This window comes from Lygodium microphyllum, chromosome 25 (assembly GCF_053477565.2).
Source record: "Lygodium microphyllum isolate KBCC chromosome 25, Lygodium_microphyllum_v1.1.10, whole genome shotgun sequence".
Taxonomy (NCBI): Eukaryota; Viridiplantae; Streptophyta; class Polypodiopsida; order Schizaeales; family Lygodiaceae; genus Lygodium; species Lygodium microphyllum.
The window spans coordinates 112,349,675-112,364,756 of NC_141159.1; positions in this window are offsets into that span (position 1 = coordinate 112,349,675).

The window sequence follows — 15,082 nt, forward strand, 5'->3', positions numbered from 1 at the left end:
TGATATGGGTCATGAAGTGAGATTCAACAACACAAGTGTAAAAGTTCTTGATAATGTTGGCAAAGTTGTTGGCAAAGGAGAAAGGAGGAATAAATTGTATGAGCTAACTTGCTCTTATAGCCACCATTGTTGGAGTGGGCACAAGTAAGCTTTGGCATGAAAGGTTTGGACACATTGGATTTCACTCTTGAAGGAGATGAATAAGCAAGGTATGGTTGCTCACCTACTTGCAATTACTGAATTGAAGGATCCATGTAAAGCTTGTATGATGGACAAGTAACGGAGAAAGGCGTTTCCATAAGAAAGCAAGAATAGAGAAAATGCTCCTTTAGAGTTGGAACATGTTGACTTGTGTAGTAGGAAGACGTGGGTGTACTTCCTTCGTGATAAGGCTCAATCTTTTTGTAAGTTTAAGGAATGGTTAAAACTTGTTGAGAATGAAATAAAAAAAATTGTGAAGAAATTTAGAGTAGATGGTGGTGGTGAGTTTAACTCAAAGGAGTTTGAAGACTTTTGTAAGAGCAAAAGGATCAAGTGTCGATCGATAATGTCTTATATACTTCAACAAAATGGTGTTGTGAAACTTAGGAATCACACCATTATGGAGATGGCAAGGTGCATGGTAAAAGGCAAGGGATTACCAAACTATTTTTGGGCCAAAGCTATAAATCTTGCAGTCTACATTCTCAATCAGAGATGCGCAAATGCTCTCAAGGAAAAAACACCTCATGAGGCTTACACTAGTAAGAAACCATCTGTTTCACATTTCAGAACTTTTGGATGTGAATGCTATGCACATGTTCTTGATGATAAGAAAAAAAGTTAAAACTAGCAAGCAAAAAATGTATCTTCTTGGGTTATGGTCATGAGCAAAAGGCTTACAAATTATTGAAAGGGAAGTGGAACCCATGAGGAAGAAGCTTGGCGGTGAGAGCTATGGCGGATGGAGAGCAAGAGCCAAGAGAGAGAGAGACTCAAAAGTGGGAACTCCAACAACCACAATGTGTGGCTGGCCTTCCTTTATTCAAACTGTCACTAAAAGAATAAAGAATAAGTGACTGTGATGGGCGCCCGCCACCTACAGTGTGTAGTGGCGGGTGTTGCCAGTGTAGTAATACATGGGCGGCTAGACGAAGGTGCCTTTACCCCCAACAACCTCCCACTTAAAGGCGAATCTACCCCAGTGAGAGAAAAAAAAGAAAAGATAGTACAACATGTACATACACATGTACAACAGGATGAGGAAAAAGCCGTTGTCAAGTGTTTTTCTGAAAACTGAAAATCCTTAGTCAAACTGTAGTTAGATTTGATTTTTGCTAGCTTAGTTGTTTGCGTGACAGTTTGTTTTGTTGTTTCGTAATTCGATTTCTTGTGATTGTCTAGCTTAGGATTTGTTTCTGTCATTTTGTTTGATTTGTTGAGTGTGAAACTTGGTAGCCTTGGTCGAGCTTGGTATTTTTTTGAACAGGATAAAGCTTATATTTGTCAATAGCTATTGAACATTGAGGAGCTAGGTATGTTTTCTTATCGAGACTTTTGCACATCACAGGGATAATGGGTTCACGAGCACTTCACGTTGCACTTGTTGATGCACTACACTCGGGGGTCATCTCCTATTCTTATCAAATACTTCCATGCCATGGGTTGGGATTATGTATGTTTTGCACCATCATTGAGCACTAGCATGGCATGAGGTTCGCTGCAACTATATGCAGTAAATCTTAGATACACGTGCACATGAGAGAGCACTTGTCTCACTGAGCACGCATATTTCTTGCATACACCATTTGGGATGCTCATCACAAAGTTAGGAACCTCTGGTTGAGTGTGTAAGGAGGTTGGGTGAGTTTAGAGGGTCGTGAAGGACATTGCCAATTGTGAGATAGGTTGTTCTTATTTGGTCAACATCTTGAGGACCATCTTTTCTAGAGTGTTGGTGAGATTATGGGCGGGAGGAGCGGAGTATGTTATATTTTTTTGAAGAGCGTTGAGAGGTGGAGATAAGGATTTAAATTAACAAGGAATTTTGTTTGCATTTTGCATGACGCACTAGCACATGTAGATAGATTAGGCACAATTTCTTCAATGCATACATTTTTTTTGTGTATAGCATTAATTGATTGATTGCATATCATGGATCCAACATTGTATATTTTTTCAAATCATGTATGATTGGGTACGGAGTTCATTTCAAAAAATCATATTCCTGCTAGGACACATTGCATAAAAAACAGGTTTATATTCAGAGAATGCTTATTTTGAAGACTCGAGGATCAAAGGAAAAAGATCATACATTTTACATCGTCAGCGAATATTTCTTGAAGGAAAAGAGGACATGTGTGCTAAAAGTGTGTGCAATTACAAGAACAATAGGCCAAGGAAGGGAATAAGTCGTCCAAGATAAAAGGTGGAGAAAAATGATGCAATTTACGAAAATCAGTATTTTTGCCCATTTTTGATAGATTTTTGTAATTCTACCCACGCTAGCTTGTCGACCAGATGTGTTCCGATCGTTTTGAGTACCCGAACAACTATATTCAGAGTTCAAATGACGAAGTTATGATCCAAACAAGTTGCAAACATGCATAGAGCAGAAAAAACGAAAATTATGAAAAGCAGTAGAAAAGCAAAAGCCAAAAGCTGAAAGCAAAAAGCCTAATGTGTGTGAGTGTGGATAGAAAACTATATAAGGAGATGAGAATGGAGAGTTAAGGGCCTTCCCCCTTGATTACAATTATATTTTATGAGAGAGGAGAGTGGAGGGTCGCATGCTAGAGTGAGTTCTTGTCATGCCAATTTGGAAGTTGGAGCTTTTGGCTGTCAAAGCGCTGAGCATCGGCTCAAGGTTGTTAAGGTACAAAAATATATTTCACTTGGTTTGTTTTTAAATTGTTGGTATTTTCGTTGTGTTGTGGTTGTGTGATGCTCTACCCACATTCGGGTTTTTAGTTGTTTTGAGCTTTAAGAGGCATTGTGTTTTGTCTTATTTTTATATGTGGCTTGTGGTGTATTATCGAATATTTGAAATTTTTAAGTTGTGTTGTACATTTGACAAAGTCAATTACCCCAACTGGCACTCCTTAACGTCTTGTTATCGGGTTGTGAGTGAGGCTTGCTCTCGATCATCGCTCGCGTAACAACGTCATCTCATCCAATGCCCATCAATCTCCTGAGGAAGGTAAAGCGCTTAGTAGTGAGGCTCTTCGTGAGCAAGTCTGCACGATTCTGCTTAGTTAGAATCTTGACAAGGTCAACAGACCTGTCCTCAACGACCTCGCAAATGAAGTGATACCTCACCTCAATATGTTTCATCTTCGCATGGAAGATCGGATTCTTGGCCAACTGAATGGAACTCATAGAATCCGAATGCAGTGTAGGCATAGCATCTGTCATACCAAGGTTTGCAATCAAACGTCCTAACCAGATGTTAACCCCAACACGAAGAAAGCAAAAAGAAGTGGAAAAGACACAGGGCAAAGGCGGAAAAAAGGTAGCCCGACTGAAGAAAGAAAAGGAGAAAAGGCCAAAAGCGCAAGGGCAACCTTAAAAGTCCAAGGCAAAGGCAAAAGGGGAAAGGCGCATTTTAAAATAAAAAGGCGTACCCTAAAATCTTGTAAAAGAGCGCCGGGCTCTCACCCCTGCAATTTGTAAATGTAGACGGGCGGTGGAAAGGAAGCTAGGAAGATAGAAGGACAATGGAAAAAAGGGCCTAGGCTATGGCCGGCCATGTAAAAAGGGAAAAAGGGGATGACCACCCAAAAGGGATTTAGGGTTTTGTATATAAAGTTGAAAAGTGAATGAGAAGCTCATTCTTGTGTGTGGCCAAAAGTAGCTCTCCTCTTCTTCTTCTTCTTCTTGTTCTTGCTTGCTTGAGCTTGTGCTTGAGAGAGGGAGTGTGAGAGTGTGAGGGAGTGAGTGTGTGAGGGTGAGGGACCGAGGAGGAGAAGCTCTCCATCTTCTCCTCTCTTCTTCTCTTCTCTTCTCTTCTCTTGTCTTGCTCGCGGCCATGGAGCTTGGAGTGTGGAGCTTGAGGATGGAGCTTGCTTGAAGCTTGCACTTGGATCGTGGAGCTACCGAAGTGTGCGGGAGAGGAGGTAACTCGAACGGCACGGAGGTAAGCTCACTACACCCGTAGATATGGATGGCGCGTCGGCTATGTGAGAGGTAGCCATTAGTGCTCGGCTTGGAACGCTTGAAACAATAAGCGGTCCGTGGGTCTTGGTGGTTGAGTGAAAGCTCCCACATTTTGGTTCCGTTGTCGGGACAACGGATTCAAGCCTTGAGCGCTTGCGCGCTTTGAATCGAGTATCAAAGTAAGGGGTTTCCCCCGAACCGGTGCTTGAGGTAGATAGGTAGGAAGCGAGGGGGTTGAAGATGGTATTCGATCTCCTTGGCAAGTAGGTTTTTTGCTTTCTGAGATTTATGTTGTGGAATGAAGTAGTATAGGTATTTATTTTGTGATTTGGATGCATTTAGGATAGGAAAAAACAAAGAAAAAGAAACAAATAGTAAGGCTCTCTGTTGCTGTATAACAGGCTAAAACAGGGAAACAGGGGACCAGATTCAAGTTCTGGGTAAGATAGGGACAGAAAACTAGCTGTAAGGTTCTACAGTGCTGGGAAAGGACCTTAAGAGGCCTGGGAGACCAGGACAGACCTCATTTCCTTGGTTTGCCTTGTGCGAGAGAGAGAGAGAGAGAACTTCTGGTTCACAGGATGAGGAAGCGCTGCCCCGATTTCTAGGCGCCGGTGATTCGTACTGCTCCAGGTGAGTCTGGTGTTTTCCAACAAGTGCTCTTATTAGATCTAGAAAGTCTGTGGTGATTTTGTGCGCCAGACAGTGAGGAGGGGACAAACGCGCGGGAATCGCGCCAGCCGCCGACGCACTTGGACCAACTCGCTGTGGTCCGATTCCCAGAATCGGACCACCCGAGTTGGGAGTCAGACCGTCCGATTCCCAGAATCGGACTAGCTGATCGGACGTGCCATGTGGCACTCGGACCAACCCGTCGATTTTGAGAATCGGACGCTCGGACCAATCCGTCCGACTCGGACACTCGGATGAGTCCATAATCGGACCACTCACAATCGTACCAGGCTGTCCGAGTCCTAGAATCGGACCACCCAGAACCAGCCAGAATCGGACCACCCTATCCGATCCGATTCTCAGAATCGGACCACTTGAAAATCGGACCACTTTTTGATCCGACTCCTAGAATCAGACACGACCAAAAATCGGACCACTGGTCCGATTGGACCCACCCAAGATCGGATGTCCGATTCTGATAATCGGACTCCTGAAAATCGGACATCTGAGAATCGGACGAAAAACTATCAGAATCGGACACATGGCTAGAACACAAATTCTGATACATCTAAACCCCGAGACTAACCCCTAAGGCTACGTAGAGCTGAAGGTACATCACAGATCCATAACCGGGCTAAAATTTAGAGCACGTAGTTCAAAATTTGGCTATAACTGGTCCTCCAAATTGCATATGGCATCTACCATAACGGCCCTGCGGGCCGGGGGGGACTGCCCCCCGGACCCCCGCAGAGGGGGCTCTGCCCCCTCCACACTTCCCACGAGTAGGTTGGAGAGAAAATACGCGCCGTGACAGGTCCTCCAAATTGGGCCCTAGTGTAGTAATGGCTCTACACGAGCATGGATTCTCACTTGCAAAAGAGCAACCAAAAGCCCATACCCAGACAGAGAGAAACAGAGACCCTAGAACCTCAATGGGCAAATCTAGCCATCCAGGGCAAAAAGGCCACACCACAAGAACACATGTACATTGTGTTCAAACCGTGTCTAGTCAGAACAGAATGCAACTTCAGCAAGCTACAAATGCGAAGATGACTAGACATGACACTCTTGACGAGAGATATACCTTGAATAGCACTGCACTGATGATCCAAGACAACAGTGGAGAATCCACATCTGGTCGTGCAGTCGAGAACTCAAGGGCATCTGTCAGAAGGCTTAAATTTACAAGCCAGGACCCGGAAGATGAAGACATAGTACCACCTGCTTATCTTAGGGTCAAACTCACCGTGAAAAGAGAGCATACTATCGATGCTCTGATTGATGAAGGAGCAGATTTTAACATCTTGACCTATGAATCATGGACCCTACTAGGCCAACCAGAGCTCACACCGAATAGTGCAACTCTTAGCCCTTATGGGGGACATCCACAAGCACTCATGGGGAAGTGCAAAATCCTTGTGACAATTGAAACGGAAAGCTTGCCTATCCTATTTCATGTTCCTCCAAAAAGTGCTAGCTGCAGGAAAGAAACCCTCCTTGGAAGACCCTTCAAAAGGGCGACCAAGTGTGAGGCTGACTATGTAGCACAAAGGATATACCTGACACTACCGGGTGTGAGGATACTCACCACCTTTAGCAAGGGTGACCTCATCGAACCGCAAGGGAAAGGCAAGGAAGGTGATGACATAACAATCAAGCCTACAAACGAGGGCAAGGACTTGTTGGAAGAGTTGATACAAGCATATGTTGAACAACGAGAACCAGTGAGTGAGGCCATGCCGGAAACAAGAAGGTCAAGAGACAAGGCCAAGGAAAGGGTTTGGACTCACAAATATCGTAGAAGACCACGAAAGAAGCCCAAGCCTTATAGGCGAAGGCATCGATGGAGAGCCAGCACAACGCCGCGATGGATATCCAAAGCGTTGCTTCGTGCTCAAGGGTATTATGCAGGCAACCAATGGATTTGGGTACCAAAACCCCCTGCTAAACCTCCTCTATCAGCTGAAGGCCAAAGTGTCTCAAAAGCATGGCACAAGAGGAAATCTAAGAGAAACTCTAGGTCTCAAGGCAAGAAACCAGACATGATTGTTCGAAGGAAAGAGCCCTAGCCTAGCATGCTAAATAAGCAGATGTCATACGTAGCCATTGAGCAGGCACAAAAATCATTAGTGCCCAAGGAGCCTTTGATTTCCCAAGGGGAGAACAAGCATCATAGGTAGAGCATGGCTCAAGGCAAGGCTGATCGCTCAACAAAGCAAATGGCACAATCGTCTAATAGCCTCGAGCAAATCATTCAGCGAGTGCCAAGTCCACCCATGAGCCCTAGATCTCCTACGCCCTCTTCTCCCACCCAGACACAGGAAGCACCACAGCAGTTGTCACGGGCGACTGCTCAATTCCAATCTCTACCTCCATCTAAGCTTCCAACTGTCAAAGATGTGGGACATGATGCCATCTGTACCTCTCGACCCAAGGATATGCCTGAGCCACCTAATGCGACTAGATCAGCTCATGTTCGATCTACACAAATGAGTGCTCAAAGGCCAACGAAAGACACAGCCACTTTTGATCGCCCTAGGGACTTGACACTGCAATCCACCAAGGGTAGCCAGCCCACTGAACTAGTTGCTACTACTTCCAATCAGGGATCACAGCAGTCACAGCCCTTGGCCGTGACAATGCCCCTCGTGGAACGTGTCCTTAGTAGTTTACCTATGGAGGAGGTGTCGCAACCAAATCCCTCAACAACTCCAGCACTTTCAAAGTGCCTAAAGCCTAGGATGGAGGAGTCGAACACAAGGGGGTTGGTTGAAAAGCTAGACTCTCCAAAAAGAGCGGCAGTTGTGCCCTCACAACCGGGCAAGGCTATTCAACAAACCACGGCTATGTCCCATAAGGACACACCAGAGAAGGGAAATACTGAGGCCCGACTGAGCACATCAACGGTCGATATAGCCCAGGGTCCTGAGTTGTTGAGAGAGGCACCTTCATTGACCAAGAAAAAGAGGAGAAAGCAGAGAAAACAACAACAGATGCAGGTGGTTGTGGACCCAAAGAACATTGAGACGAAGAGCGCTGGAGAGCTGATGAATAAAGCATCGAGTCCATCCACCAATGAACCCACTGATGCCTCTCCTAATAGCAGTGAAACCCCAGACACATCCGTGTTTTCTGAGAAACCAAAGCAACCGTTGCCATCAACAGTTGCTGGCAACACTCTATCCACTGACAATAGAACTCACATTGATCAATCAAGGGTGGATACAATGCTGTCACAACAGGGTGACAAATCTATACCAGTCACATCCGAGAAGAACCATGACAAAATAACAGCAAAACCTCAGGAGAAACGTGAGAACCCCAAGAGCATAAGAAAACCTAGCATGGACCAATCTTGCTCATCTAGACCTGAGCCCCCAGCCATGCTAAAGCCTAAGGAAACTCTTAGAACTTTGCATGAGATAGCAACCGAGCAAGCCCTCGTTGAACATAGAAGTGTCGCAGAATACTTAACTGAGTTGGAGGCTAAGCTCAAAGTGGTCGCGTGTGTCTACGTCCTTGCGGACGTGGGCACAATCCCCAAGGAGCAGCTTGGAGATTACTTGACCTTCCCTCTATCATGGGAAGAACGAGAACATCTTAACGGGCACTACAACAGGCTCCTGCATGAACATATGCGACTCATCCCTGACGAGGAGGCTGACGAATTGCGCTTAACCATCACGTTCAATGAAGTGCTCTACCGACCGAATCTCGTAGACATAGAGCTACTAAAGCGACTGTAAGCAAGCCAGAGTCAATTTGAGCAGCGTTGGTGCGAAAGCCGCGTTGTAATGGCCGAACTGGGGGCTCAGATCATGACGGTCTCAGAAAAGTGATTGGCCAAATGGTGGTCTCAAAGAGACCCAACCTACGTGGCACCAACTTTCCTTCGAGTGCTCACTGACATTCGAGGTACGGACTTAGTTGGGACTAGGCTACAGGGCCCTTTGATTGATAAGGTTCTCACTGAGGAGGAGCTACATATTGCCAGTAGACTCGGTCAAGGTTCCATGCTACTCGACGTGGCAAAATATCTATCAGTATTAAGTCAGCTGCCACGAATACTAGATGCGTGTGCCACGCTCCGGTACAACCCTGAGTTCTACACTTGGTTCTTATCCTCGTGAAGGGACATGGATTCATAGATATGTATATAAATAAACACTGATTTTTGTGTCACCATGTATAAACAATATCAACACACATACACAATGATAGCCAAGCGCAGGGAGAAGAGTCGCGTTTGACAGGCTAAGCTCCTCAGGTCCTCCTCACATCACACTTTTAAAAGTCAGGTGACTAGCCCCACCTCCAAGTGAAGCACATGCAACCCATATTGCCGCCATAGGAGGCCTTGACCAACAACTCTGATGGTGTAGATAGGGTGTAGTCCCTTCCTATACACCTTCGTCCCTTTTTGGTCTATCCTTCCGAGGATGTACCCTATCCCACTCCATGACAACCAGTCCACGCGACTTAGCATAAACTAATACCTGCTAATGACTGGGGGCAACGCGAACATCAGCATGGGGGCCATTCCTCTATAACAAACACCGCATGCCTCACCCCTCCCCTTCTTGTCATATGCGCTTCATAAACCACACTAAAATCCCTTCCGTGCAAACAATTGTATCCTGTACCAAGGCCTAAACCCTTGGATTGCGTCTTGCAGGTTTCCTTTTGCAGCGGAACGCATGGAGAATCATGGGGATCTAGCATGCAAAGACGCTCTTCGCAGAAGGCGGGAGCATATGGCACGCGCCCCTCCACTGGAGCGCTATGTGCCCACCATCAAGAGGTATGCCAAGAATCGACGCCCTAAGCGACATTGCCCAGGGCGAAGACCGAAGAATCCTCGAGTCAAGAAAGTCGAGACTCGAAACACACAACAGGTGGCAGCACTAGTGGTACGCACTCCCAGCTCCCGCTCGGGCCCCAGACGCTCAAAGGCAGAAAGGGCAGCTCGGGAAAGAGAAGAATTTAATGAATTTTTTAAAGATATTCTGGAGACGGTAGCGGGCTGGGATTACACCATTCATGTCCCGGCCGACATGTTCCCTGCTCACCCCCACGGGAGTCCCACACCAGCAGAGCCCCAATCACCCGGCCATCCAGACTCGCCCCGCCTCGTACAAATCGAGTAGCCCATAATGCATAAAGGGCTTATCAAATGATAACTGGCCAGGACTTTTGGTTTTTAAATGGTTAAGTGTTCCCGACTTGTTAAGTGTTGACATGTTCCTGACTTGTATGAACTTATCATATACGTTTAATATATGCTATGCCTTTAGCAAAAGAAAAAGCTAATCAAGTGCAGGAGATAAATGTCTAGTCAACACCATAGAATTCAAATAAGTGATGTCTCCTTGCATTGCACTGGTTTATTATAGTTGCGGCATACACAATGCATATGCTCTCATGAAGCGACAAGTGGATGCAGGATAATACAGGTCCTTGTGCGAAAATGTTCAATGCCCAATCACTGCAACACCCACAACCCCACAACGAGCCACGGCAAAGCCACGCTACTGAAAGCACCCTTGCCAATCGCCCACAGTGCATGGCCCACAAAACATTCCTGGGCCACGCCCCCTTTTTGGGTCAAGCTCTATAGTTGGCTCACGGCAGTCGTTACCTCAATTCTACCCACATCGCATGTGCCGCAAGGAGGGTTGCAATATCTCAAGTGTATCTCCCCCTTTCGTCAACTGCTTCTCTAACAGTGAGGCTAGGGCACCATCCTCATTGTACTATTCATTTTCTGAGCCTTCGAAGCTTGACATTTTCCAACCCATTGAAAGGATGATAGCCTCCTTGCAAGCCTCTGTGGCTGCAACATACTTGGCCTCTGTGCTAGAAAGGGTCGTACACTTTTGCGCCCTGGACATCCAAGAAATAGCCCCTCCAACATAAGTGAACACATAGCCAGAAGTGGACTTCCTACTATCAGCATGTCCTGCATAATCAGAGTTAGTGTACCCCATGACTCTTGTATCTTGGCTGCCATAACAAAGACACATATGTGCTGTGCCCTTCAGGTACCTCATGATACCCTTCATGGTATCCCAATATTTCTTGCTAGGTGTAGCCATATAATGTGCCACAACTGTTGAGATATCGAGCTCCACTCGTGATATGCCAGGGTGACCGTTGTGCATTTATGTCACTGACTTGTCAGTTGTTGCAGATGTAGTTGGTACACCGCCTATGAATAATAGCTAGATGACATCTATCCTTATCTACTCTAGTTCGTGGATCAGTTAGTATGCCACCTTAGTTAGTTGAGTTTGGTTTGAGACCCATATATAGGGTTCTTCTATTTCTTTGTACTAGAGTTCTTTTTTGGCTTACACAACTAAGAAGAGGAAAGCTGTTTTCAGCCTCCACCCTTGTGTATATTCCCCATTGTGTAAGCAAGAAAGCTACAAGTGAGACTCCTTCCTTCTCTCCCACAATCTTGACATGGTATTAGAGCCTTGTTCGTGGTAAGGAGCTCAAGAAAGCAAGCCAAGTTCGCGGTGTTCTGGTAAGAGGACTAGTGTTGCTTTCATTCTTCTATTTTGGGAGTAAGTCTCTGCAGGTAGCACAGCTAGAAAGGGTAAGAGTGTATTGTCTCAGGTTGAGACGCCCTTCGCGGTGAAGCAAGAGGGAAGTATATGCTGCGAGCAAGGGCTTTAGGCCTCTGTGACCCTGTTTTTTTGATTTGAGGCCATTTCGGGGCCTGTTTTGGAGGTGGAAGTTTTCTGCACGCACTCAGAAAAAGGCCCAGTTTTATGCTGTGCGACCACTATTCTACAGGTCGGTGAAAATTTACTGCAGAAATTGCATCGTATGCCTATGCGCAGAGACATTGGGAGTTACAGAATCATCCTTGTTGCCTGTTGATGCAAAATCGTCACTAGGAAGTGATTGTGTGGTCAAATACCACTTTCGTCAGTTTTTGCAGATTTGCCCTTGTGAGGCTGAAGCTGTGTTTTTTGCAGTGACAGAATTTTTTGCAGTGGTCTGTAATGGCGTCTGATTCTCTTTCACAGATTGTAACTGAAAAGCTTGACAAGAACAACTTCCAAGCATGGAAGTTTAGAATGACGAATTTCCTTATGGGAAAAGGATATTGGGAATTTGTTGTAGAAAATGAAGAAGAACCAGTTCTTCCTGATGTTCCCAATCAACAGCAAATGCACGCATTTAAAGCATGGCATGAGAGAGCCAGAAAAGTTATGTACTGGCTGTCTATCAGTATTTCAATCTCTATGATTGTGCATATTCAGGATGCAAGTACGCCAAAGGAGGCATGGGATACTTTGTCAAAAATGTATAGCATAAATACGCAAGCCAGGAAAATGCAGCTCAAGCAAGAGTTGCATAATGTGCAAATAGAAAGTATGAGCATCAATGACTACCAAATGAAGGTGAAGTGCAGATGCACTTGCTTCCATTGGGTCGCCAGTGGAAGATGATGATTTAGTTTCTGTGACCTTGAATGGTCTAGGAAAGGATTATGCACAGTTTCGGACATCCATTTCAGTTCGTGAAAGATTTTCTGATTTTGAGGAGTTGATTGCTCTTCTAATTTCTGAGGAGCAGAGAAATGGTGATGCATCTTCTTCAGGAGGAACTTCAAAAGAAATTGTCTTCTACTCAAATGCTGAAAGAGGTAGAGGCAGAGGCAGAGGAGGTCGATTTGGAGGCCGTGGTAGAAATCAGAATATGCAGCAGACTCAAGAAAACCAGTCCTATGGAGGAGGATGTGGTAACTCTAGAGGCAGGGGGAGCCAAAGAGGTCGTGGTGGATGGCAAAGAGGCCAAAATGCAAACAGCAATGTTGAATGCTACTACTGTGGTAAAATGGGTCAAATGGCTAAAGACTGCTATAAAAAGCAGAATGACATTATGAATGGGAAATTGCAACAACGAAATTATGCATCTTCTAGTAGATAGGGTGATGACAGAAATGAGCATTTGTTTATGGTGCAGCACATGAACAATTTTGTGACAAGTGCAGAAGAAAGCAACGAAGTGTGGTATGTTGACTCAGGTGCATCAAACCACATGACAGGTCATGCAGAATGGATGCAGGATGCAAGAAAAATGAAAAAACCAGGATTTGTGGAGACTAGTGATGATACTGCACATCCTAGTGTGTAGATTGGAAAAATTCCTTTGTCTATGCAGGATGGGAAAAAGAAACACCTGTCAGATGTATTTCATGTCCCGAATATCACCAAGAATCTGGTTTCTATTGGTCAAATGGTTGAGCAGGGTTTGTAGGTCAGATTTAATCCTCATGGATGCTTTGTTGAGGATATGAAAAATAAAGGTCGCTTGATAGCAAAAGGAAAGAAGAAGGGCAGAATGTTTACATTGGATGCAGACATGCCCGAATTGAGTGCAGCAATGTTTGCACATGGGACCGGTGTAGTTGTAGATATTGATATTTGGCATAAACGCATGGTCATGTTAATGTCAAGATTGTGGGAGAGAAGGAAGGAGTCTCGCTTGAAGCTTTCTTGCTTGCACGATGGGGGAAGACACACAAGGGTGGAGGCTGAAAACAGTTTTCCTCTTCTTAGTTGTGTAAGCCAAAAAGAACTCAAGTACAAAGAGATAGAAGAACCCTAAATATGGGTCTCAAACCAAACTCAACTAACTAAGGTGGCATACTAACTGAGCCACGAACTAGAGTAGATAAGGATAGCTATCATGTAGCTATTATTCATCGGCGGTGTACCAACCGCGTCTGCAACTAACAAGTCGGTGACATAAGTACTCAACGGTCACCCTGGCGTATCACGAGTGGAGCTCGATATCTCAACACTCCCCCTCGAGCTCAATCCCAATTCCTGCACACCAAGCAGGTCTCTGAACTTGCGCAGCTTCTCTGCGCCCAATGCCTTCGTGAATATGTCAGCTACCTGATCCTCTGTGCTGACATAAACTAGATCAATAAGACCTAGTAAAACCCTCTCTCGCACATAGTGATAATGCACCTCAATGTGCTTTGTTCTAGCATGATAGACTGGGTTATTTGCCAAGTGTATACTACTCATGTTGTCACAATAAATGACAACTGGCCCATCTGTAGACTGATGCATATCATAAAGTAGCTTATGCAACCAAGCTACCTCACATGCAGCCATTGTTGCACCCCTGTACTCCGCCTCTGTGCTCGACAAGGCAACTGTAGGCTGTTTCTTGCTGCTCCAAGTGACTGCAGCACTCCCGAAAGAGAACACATATCCACTAGTAGATCGTCTATCAGAAATGCTACCAGCCCAATCAGCATCAGTGTATCCATGCAACTGTATCTGAACCCCAGTCTCATAAAATAGTCCATACTGCAATGTGGACTTCACATACCTGAGTATGCGTCTAGCCGCATCCAAATGCGGTTTCCTTGGAGCCTGCATAAACTGACTTACCAATCCAACAACATAGCTCAAATCTGGCCTGGTAATAGTCATATAAATCAAACTTCCTACTATGCGTCTGTACATAGTAGGGTCTTCTAGAAGCTCACCTGCATCTGTGCTCAGCTTCACATTCTGCTCCAAAGGAACTGAAATAGGCTTACAGCCTGTCATCCCATATTTGGACAGCATGTCCAATCCATACTGCCTCTGCAAGAGCTGTATCCCACTTGGTGATCTAATCACCTCAATGCCCAAGAAATAACGCAGCTCTCCCAAATCCTTCATCTCAAACTTCTGCTTCAATAGCATTTTCACATGAAGGATATCTTCATCACTGTCACCTGTCATAATCAAATCATCAACATAAATGACAAGTAGCATAATACATTTCTCTGTTTTTCTCACATAAAGTGAGAAATCTGCCTTGGAAATCTGAAAGCCAATAGTGACAAGATACTGTCCTATCTTGTCAGACCATGCTCTAGGTGCTTGCTTCAAGCCATACAAGGCTTTCTTCAACCTGCAAACAAACTCAGGATGAACAGCATGCACATAACCTAGTGGCTGCTCCATATAGACCTCTTCTTGCAAATCACCATGCAAGAAGGCATTCTTTACATCCATCTGATGTAAAGACCATCCCTTTGATGCAGCCATAGCAATGACTGCTCTTACGGTTGCCATCCTTGCAACCGGACTAAATGTTTCTTCATAGTCAATGCCATATGTTTGTGCATACCCCTTGACCACTAATCTTGCCTTGTATCTGTTCACAGAACCATCAGCATTGTGCTTCACCTTATAAACCCACTTACAGCCAATTGCATTTTTACCTTTAGGCAAAGGTACCAATTCCCATG